This window comes from Calypte anna, chromosome W (genome assembly GCF_003957555.1).
Source record: "Calypte anna isolate BGI_N300 chromosome W, bCalAnn1_v1.p, whole genome shotgun sequence".
NCBI lineage: Eukaryota > Metazoa > Chordata > Aves > Apodiformes > Trochilidae > Calypte > Calypte anna.
Genome location: NC_044276.1, coordinates 22,306,662 through 22,316,524, shown reverse-complemented (window position 1 = coordinate 22,316,524; position 9,863 = coordinate 22,306,662).

The following is a 9,863-nucleotide window of genomic DNA, read 5'->3' as shown; positions in this document are numbered from 1 at the left end:
ACATTTTTTTTTTTTTCTCTGCTGTGGTGTCTGCAGCAGGACTCATTTTCTGAGCAGCAGCAGTGTGTGCAGGGGGGCGAGAAGCGGCTGCGGAGGCAGAAGCGGGGGTGCTCTCTGTACCAGGAGCAACTCTCACTCTCCTCAGCAACTTTCAGCCTCCAAAAAGGCATACTCATTCTCATAACTGTGTTTTTTGTCTTACTTCTCACCAATATAAGAAAAATTAACAACCACTAGAAGATTCAAAAATGAGATGATATTGCCACTAAAATCTGGTAAAGTTACCCTGAAACAAAATGAAATGGTACAATTTCCTAAACCAAAACTGCAAGTATAATTACTAACCAAGTTTTTTATCTCTGTATGAAACACCAGTGTACCATGCACCACAATATACATCAATATTGAGAACTATATTGCAATGATGGTTCTTAAGCAGCTTTATCTTAAGCATTTTTACCTCAAGCAGCTTCTAAGATTGGGCTGCTGTAGCACCTTTTTGGGAGTAGTCCTAATGCACTTTTAGTTTTTTCATTAGCATTGTCATACGCCAACATATAAAAAAATAATTTTTTTTCTTTTTTTTTTTCTAATCTCTGTATGAAACACCAGTGTACCATATTCCTGGTTTGGACCAGGATAAAGGTGGTTTTCTGTTTCTGTACTTTTGCTTTTAGCTAAGTCCCTTGTAAGTAGCTGCACTTGCTGAAACTAACAGCAAGTTTCTCAGTGTCTGTTTCTAGGATTGATAACACTTGATGTTTATAGTTACTGCTAGAGACTGGTATGCAGAGCCAAGGACACTCAGCTCTGAGGAAAACATTTTACCGTCCAGGAGGACACAGAGGCCCCACCTGAGCCCTCCTTTAGGGAGGAACGGACAAGATAGATGCCAGAATTGACCAAACAGAGTATTCCATCCCATATACGTCACACTCAGTATAAATTTGAGGCATCACGTGGGCCGAGCCAGATCTTTTCCTGATTTCCTGCTTCCCTTCCTTCACCCGGCATCCTGGAAGGATCCTGTCTGTTCATCTGCCTGTGGTCCTGATCCGTGCCAGCCCATATCTGTGTGTTCCTGCTTCCAGTTCCCGACTGCTGCCGACTCCAGGAGTCCAGCCTGGACTTTCCCAGGGCTGCCCTACAGCCTCGGTGGTGACGTGAGAGTTATTGGGGGAGAAGGGGGAGGAATGTGGTTTCCATTTTCCTGTATATTTGTATATATTTAGTAATTTTACCTATTTATCATTACTGTTTCATTAAAGTTGTGTAGTTTAGTTTCCAACCCATAAGTCTCTCTCCCTTATTCTCTCTCCTTTCTCTATCAAGGATAGAGAGACATTAATAGAGAGCGTATGTTATTCGGTTTAATCGCCGGGCCAGTGTTAAACCGTGACAACCATGCACCACAATATATATCAATATTGAGAACTGTATTGCAATTATGATTCTTAAGCAGCTTTATCTTAAGCATCTTTACCTCAAGCAGCTTCTAACAATTGGGCTGCTGTAGCACCTTTTTGGGAGTAGTCCTAATGCACATTTAGTTTTTTCATTAGCATTGTCATATGCCGACATATAAACAAATTTTTTTTTTTTTTTTTTTTTTTTCCTGACAAATCGAGATGTGACATTACCACTGAAAAGAAGTGATCCATAAATTTTGAATATGGCTCTGCTCTCTCTGTTTAATATTTGTAAAGGAAAGGTTTGCTTGTGCAGGATCATGAACAATTTGCAAAGCCTTATATGCCAATTCTTGTGAAAGTTGTAACATTTCAGTTTGAAACCATGCCTGCAAATCTGCAGGTACAAAAGGACAAGCACCCAGTAACATTTGTGCTTGCACTCCGTTTAATGCATCGGTGCTCTGTCTAGGAATCACAGCTGCATTTTCACGTGGCATTTACCATTTATGATGAAATTGCAATTGTTGAGAAGGAGTTAACAGAGTATCAATGAGCATTTTTGTGTCATATGGCATCAACAATTGAGCAGTAAAAAGATGTTGCAAAAGAGATTGAGTAAATGACTCAAACCAATTTCAAACCATACTGTGCAATGGCAACTTCGACTTCTTTTATCATTTTCCAGTCTAATGCAACCCATTGACCTCCTCTTCCTGGTCCCACAATCACTGGAAAACCATTGGACTCATATTGGGAACCATTTCTCCTTCAACTATAGCATTTTGAATAATTCCCTTCCATCTAGTTACTGGATACACATTACCACCCCCCCCACTACCCTCCCCTCCCCATGTTGGATCTGGAAGAGGTAGAGCAGTGGGTGTTAAAGGGTTAAGGGAAATAGGAGCAGGAATAGGGAACGGATCAGGAGGTAAAAATGGATTAGTGCCCCATTGTTCGGGATGTTCCCTGGAGCAAAAACTAGGGTTTTTTCAGGGGTATACTCATCCTTGGTCTCCAGTTCTGTCAGCTTCTTCAGCAGTTCCCTTCGTTGCTTGTCTCCGAGTCCCAGTTCCTTCCTTGATTGTTGCTCTATAGCAGGCACTGATGATGTTGACAGGTGAAGCAGAGGATTAATTGATGGCAACTGTGGTCAAGAAGATAAATCAGGCTTCGGAGGTGGAAAGGTGGCAGAGCAGTCGGGAGCCGCGGCAGGCGGGCGCGAGGTGGGGAGTCTGCATTCCAAGATTCCTCGCCTGTGTTCTCCGGCTTCTCTCCCTCTGGGTCCTCCGATGATTCTGGTGGTGTTTTCGGTCGCTTTTGGTTTTGCTTCTTGGTCCCATTTTTACTTTTCATCCGACCCCCAGGGTCAAATGGCACAGTTGACTGAGTTTGAATCAGTACAGTCCCTTCAGCTGCTGGTAAGGGTATTTTAGGTGTCTCAAATAACTGTTCAGAGGTCAAATAACTGTTCAGAAGTTCATATTTTGAGCATTCATCGGTACTGGCAGATCAGATGTTAAGACAACAAATGCTGAGGCTGCTGCTGACCTCTCACTTTTCATTTCTTTTAAGGTTTCTCTAATCAATTTCCAAAGTAATGCTAAGCATCGTGCCTCCTTATTTCCTTCGCTAATTTTATCCCATAGGGCAATACCCATGGCTTCCCAAGTAGGTAACTCAAAACCAGTACCCATCGAGGGGATCAAGTCTCTATCCTGCGCCCATTTCAGTAATTCACGTAAGGTCCTGCCTTCGTGTAATAAATCTCTCTTAGAGAGAATATATTGGAGGAGCTTAACTACTGCCTCTTCTTGTTGTACATCAGAGTGTAGACCCTATCTCCTCCCCAGCTGCTCACCTGATCAGGGCAAGATTCTTCAATTCCGAGCTCGTTTATTCCGTAGCCGGGCACCAGCTACATAGACTGCCGGGGCAGCAATCTCCTTTCGGCTGGCTTCTCCGCTCCTCTCTCATTCGAGCTGTCTTCATTGCTCCTGGAAGCAACAGCATGAGAGTCCCAGGTCTGGGCCGTCCTTACTCTCTGGTCCGGGACACCCTGGGTCCCTGTTTTGGGACACCCTGGGTCCCTGTTCGGGCGCCACCCTGGGTCCCTGTTCGGGCGCCATTTGTGGGAAAACAGTCTGCGGAGGCTTAAGGATTCCATGTGCACATCAATATGATTGTATGAAATCCTTTATTAGCAACTTGCACTCTCTTTATATAGAGAAGCCTTGTTTACACCATCTTATCATGCAGGTGGCTTTGTATTCCAATTACACGTACCATTCTCACGGAAAGATTCTTCTCACATAATTATTTTCCTCTTCTGTTGCCAATTAAGTTATCTCTTTCCCAGTAGCTCATTCTCAGAAAGCCTCTAACTAGGCCTCAATAACCATTAACCCAATGTGGCCTAAATTGAAGTAAGTCAGGATTGCTCACAACCTGGATATTTCTGAACTGTTTCCCCAACACCCACACAGTTACTTGTTGACCCTGTAACTAGGAGAAAAGGAAAACAATGGAAATCAGAAATGAGCCTTAACCCTTCCAAGTCTGAACGAGATGACCAGGTGATAGAGGAAATAGAGGATAATGCCTCTCCTCCTAGACCAGCTAGAGCATATTCTAGAGCAGAGTCAGATGAGGACTCAGACTCAGAATCTGCTCAGCCCTATTCCATGAGAGGCTTGCGTACTCTGAGAAAAGACTACAGCCTTTTTTCAGGTGAACCACTTCTCTCTTGGTTACTCCGATGCTGGAATGAGGGGGCTGCTACCATAACATTAACTCAGAAAGAAGCCAGGCAGTTGGGATCCCTGGCCAAAGATGCAGGTATTGATTGGGCATTTGGGGAAAAGGCTGGAACTACCAGCCTGTGGAAGCGACTCTTGTCAGCTGTAAGGGAGAGATATCCCTATAAAGAGGAAATAGACTGCCCACAGGTCAAAGCAGCCAGACTTGGAAAAGCTATCAGGTATCTCGAAGAACTGGCTGTGCAAGACGTGATCTATAATAATGATGACATTGAAGATCCTTATCACGTACCGTGCCCTAAGCCTATGATGCAAAGGTTTGTGCATGCTGCACCACCACCTTTTAACCATACTCTATCAGTAATGCTATGGGTTCCTGCAGATGTGGATGCAACTGTGGGTGATGTGATTAAAACTGTACGAGAGTGTGAAGATGCTGTCATGGCCCCTTGTCGGGCCTGGGTTTCAGCTATCAAGAGAGCATCTGAGAAACTGCATTCACTCCTTTCTCCTCAGACAGACGGAGGACGCCCCATTGCAGCCATTAAGAGGAGACGCCCTCCTATGAGACAGAATCGAGAGAAACAGAAATTAGCAAGAGGAACCCTATGGGCGATCCTGTTTGAGTGTGGAGAGGACATGAAAAAGTGGGACAAGAAACCTACTGCTGCCCTACAGGACCGAGTGTTTGAGTTGATAAGTAAGCTGAAGGCAAAAGGAGGTCCTTCTAAAAAGATGGCTGCTCAAGTCTCCAGTGTGGAGTTACCCAATCCAAATATGCTGGTGACTCAAGATCCCTGTATATCAGGTGTGAGTACTGGGGATGCAAACTCCAGTAATGCACATACTGACAATGCTGTATGTGCTCAAGCTTAGAGGTGCCCTGCCTCCAGCCAGGTGGAGGAGAGGGACAACCGAATCTATTGGATTGTGTGGATTCGATGGCCTGGCACATTAGAGCCACAAAAGTATAAAGCCCTGGTGGACACTGGTGCACAGTGCACCCTAATGCCATCGAATCAGAAAGGCACAGACTCCGTCACTATTTCTGGAGTGACGGGGGGATCTAAAGAACTGACTATTGTGAAGGCTGATGTGAGCCTCACTGGAATAAAGGGGCATAAACACCCAATAGTGACTGGTCCAGATGATCCGTGCATCCTTGGCATAGACTACCTCAAGGGAGGTGACTTCGAGGACCCAAAAGGGTACCGCTGGTCCTTTGGTACTGCAGCTATTAAGACTGAGAATGCAGAATGGCTGCATACTTTGTTTGGCCTTTCAGATAAATCCTTTGTAGTGGGATTGCTGAGAACTACAAACCAGCGGCTGCCAACTGCTACTTCAGTAGTGCATCGTAGACAATATCGTGTCAACAGAGATGCTGTGATCAACATTCACAAGCTGATCCGGCAACTAGAGAGCCAAGGAGTGATCAGCAAGACTCACTCACCCTTCAACAGTCCTGTATGGCCAGTGAAAAAGCCAAATGGAGAGTGGAGGCTGACAGTGGACTATCGTGCCCTGAATGAGGTTACACCACCACTAAGTGCTGCTGTGCCGGACATATTAGAACTTCAGTATGAGCTGGAGTCAAAGGCAGCCAGGTGGTATGCTACTATTGATATTGCTAATGCATTTTTTGCTATTCCTATAGCACCAGAATGCAGAGCACAGTTTGCCTTCACCTGGAGAGGTGTCCAGTACACTTGGAATCGACTGCCCCAGGGGTGGAAACACAGTCCTACCATCTGCCATGGACTGATCCATGATACCTTGGAAAAGGGTGGAGCTCCAGAACATTTACAGTACATCGATGACATCATTGTGTGGGGTGACACAGCAAAGGAATTCTACGAGAAAGGTAAGGAGATAATTGAAATCCTTCTAGAGGCTGGTTTTGCTATTAAAAGGAGCAAGGTCAAGGGACCTGCACAAGAGATACAGTTTCTGGGAGTTAAGTGGCAAGATGGACGTCGCCACATCCCAATGGACGTGATTAACAAAATAACAGCTATGGCCCCACCAACTACCAAAAAGGAAACTCAGTCCTTCTTAGGAACTGTTGGTTTCTGGAGAATGCATATTCCTTTTTATAATCAGATTGTGAAACCTCTCTACGAGGTTACCCGGAAGAAGAAAGACTTTAAATGGGGCTCAGAACAACAAGCTGCTTTTGAGGGTATTAAACAAGAGATTGTGCAGGCAATGGCCCTTGGACCAATTCGAACAGGGCCAGACATCAAAAATATTCTTTACACGGGAGATGGAGGTGATGGTCCTTCATGGAGCCTCTGGCAAAAAGCTCCAGGAGAGACTCGAGGCCGACCTCTAGGATTTTGGGGTCGAAACTACAAAGGCTCCGAAGCCAACTACACAGCCGCTGAAAAAGAGATACTGGCCGCATACGAAGGAGTTAGAGCTGCTTCAGAAGTGATTGGTACTGAAGCACAGCTCCTCCTAGTGCCACGATTACCTGTACTGGGTTTTATGTACACAGGTAGAGAATCTTCCCATCATGCTACCGATGCTACCTGGAGTAAATGGATTGCTTTACTCTCACAGAGAGCTAGAATAAGAAGACTTAATCGTCCAGGAATTGTAGAAGCAATAACACATTGGCCAGAAGGCAAACACTTTGGAATGCCACCAGGAAAAGTGGTGAAACGGGCTGAAGAAGCCCCACCATATGACCAGTTACCAGAGAATGACAAACAATATGCTCTTTTCACTGATGGATCCTGTCGTCTGGTAGGAGGCCATCGAAGGTGGAAAGCTGCCATATGGAATCCTAAACGACTAGTTGCAAAAACAGATGAAGGAGATGGTGAATCAAGTCAATTTGCAGAGGTAAAAGCCATCCAATTGGCTTTGGACATTGCTGAACAAGAAAAGTGGCCGAGACTTGATCTCTATACTGACTCATGAATGGTCGCAAATGCCTTATGGGGTTGGTTAAAGCAGTGGAAGCAAAACAACTGGCAACGTAGAGATAAACCTGTCTGGGCTGCTGAACTGTGGAAAGACATTGCTGCTAGGTTAGAGAAACTTGATGTAAAAGTGCGTCACGTAGATGCCCACATAACTTCATATCGAGCTACTGAAGAACATCGAAACAACCAACGAGCAGATGAGGCTGCTCAAGTGTTCCAAATAGATCTGGAATGGGACCATAAAGGTGAACTGTTTTTGGCCAAGTGGGCCCACAATGCTTCAGGTCATCAAGGCAGGGATGGAACATATCGATGGGCTCGTGACCGAGGGGTGGATTTATCTTTGGACGCTATTGCGCAGGTTATCCATGACTGTGACATATGTGCTGCAATTAAGCAAGCTAAAAGGTTGAAACCTCTGTGGTATGAAGGGAGATGGTCAAAATATAGGTATGGGGAGGCCTGGCAAATCGACTACATCACACTGCCTCAAACCCGCCAGGGTAAGCGCTATGTGCTTACAATGGTGGAGGCAAGTACAGGATGGCTGGAAACATATCCTGTGCCTCATGCCACAGCCCGGAACACCATTCTGGGCCTAGAGAAACAAGTCTTGTGGAGACATGGTACACCAGAGAGAATTGAGTCAGATAATGGAACCCATTTCAAAAATAGTCTCATAAATAACTGGGCCAAAGAACATGGTATTGAGTGGATATACCATATCCCCTATCATGCACCAGCCTCAGGTAAAATTGAAAGGTACAATGGACTGTTAAAAACTACCTTAAAGGCAATGGGTGGTGGAACTTTCAAAAACTGGGACAAGCACTTGGCAAAATCTACCTGGTTAGTTAATACCAGGGGTTCCATCAATCGAGCTGGTCCTGCTCAGTCAGATCTTCTACACACAGTAGATGGGGACAAAGTACCTGTGGTGCATGAAAAGAATCTGCTAGGGAAAACAGTTTGGGTTTATCCTGCCTCGGGCAAAGGCAAACCCATTCGTGGGGTTGCTTTCGCTCAAGGGCCTGGACACACTTGGTGGGTGATGATGAAAGATGGAGAAGTACAATGTGTACCACAAGGAAATCTAACACTAGGCGAGAATTCCTAATTTCTGCTTGTTTAATTTAATCAGTAATGCATAGACTCTTCGGGAGTCGTGAACTTGTATCCCACCTTAACTACTGTTATGTGAACTGTTGCATAAACTAACAGTGTTTTATGAGTGTTTTTCAGGATGATTTTGTGGTGATGAAACCAGAACTAGGTTCATCGGCTGGCATCCAGTGACTTCCTTGAAATTAGCATCTGCAACTTGTGAACCATGGACATGAACTGTAAAATTGCTCCTTGTTTTGAGAATCTGCTACAATAGACGAACATCTGCAATTGTAGACTGAATTACTTAGTGAATTTTAGCACAGAGAGATAGTAGTGATTTGTGTATAGATATGGTTAAGGATAAGAGATAGTAATGATTGGAGCATGACGCAAATGGTATGGAATAAGGGGTGGAATGTCCTGCTTTGGGCCAGGATAAAGGTGATTTTCTGTCTTGTACTTTTGCTTTTAGCTAAGTCTCTTGTAAGTAGTTGCACTTGCTGAAATTAACAGCAAGTTTCTCAGACAGTGAGTGCTTCTAGGATTGATAACACTTGATGTTTATAGTTACTGCTAGAGACTGGTGTGCAGAGCCAAGGACACTGCTCGGCTCTGAGGAAAACATTTTACTGTCCAGGTGGATAAAGAGGTCCCACCTGAGCCCTCCTTTGGGGAGGAACAGACGGGATAGATGCCAGAATTGACCAAACAGAGCATTCCATCCCATATACGTCACACTCAGTATAAATTTGAGGCATCACGAGGGCCGAGCCAGATCTTTTCCAGACTTCTGGATTTCCTGATTTCCCTTCTTCCCTTCCTTCACCCGGCATCCTGGAAGGATCCCGTCCGTTCGTCTGCCTGTGGTCCTGATCCGTGCCAGCCCATATCTTTGTGTTCCTGCCTCCGGTTCCCGACTGCTACCGACTCCAGGAGTCCAGCCTGGACTTTCCCAGGGCTGCCCTGCAGCCTCGGTGGTGACATGAGAGTTATTGGGGGAAAGGAGGGAGGAATGTGGTATCCATTTTCCTGTATATTTGTATATATTTAGTAATTTTTCCTATTTATCATTATTGTTTCATTAAAGTTGTATAGTTTAGTCTCCAACCCATAAGTCTCTCTCCCTTATTCTCTCTCCTTTCTTTATCAAGGAGAAGAGAGACATTAATAGAGAGCGTCTGTTATTCGGTTTAATTGCCGGGCCAGTGTTAAACTGTGACAGCTTCATAAGGGCATTATGATATTGAATGTATTTTTAGGTTCTACATGTTTTGTTGTTTGTATTATGTTTGTTTGAGAATTGGTACTGCAAAAGTTTTTAACCAAACATGGGCTTGTGCAAAAATAAAAACAGGGGATACGTGAACCCCTTGCCATGCCCAACCCCATGTTTGAGGGACCAATGAGATCGGCCCACAAGGTGGTCACAGAAAAACTATATAAGAAAAAGTTATCACACAATGACCAGTACCACTGATTTTTATATTGCAATGGCTTCCGCCACACACCCCTTGTCGTACCTGCTTAATAGGAGTCCCAGGGTTTGATGTCTCTTTGTTTGGTCACTTTTCAAGTGGCTCCTGTGATAATAGCCTTTCCCTAGGAAATTGCTCAGCAAAGCTGATTTTGGGCCTCCAGAAATCCCTTCCATG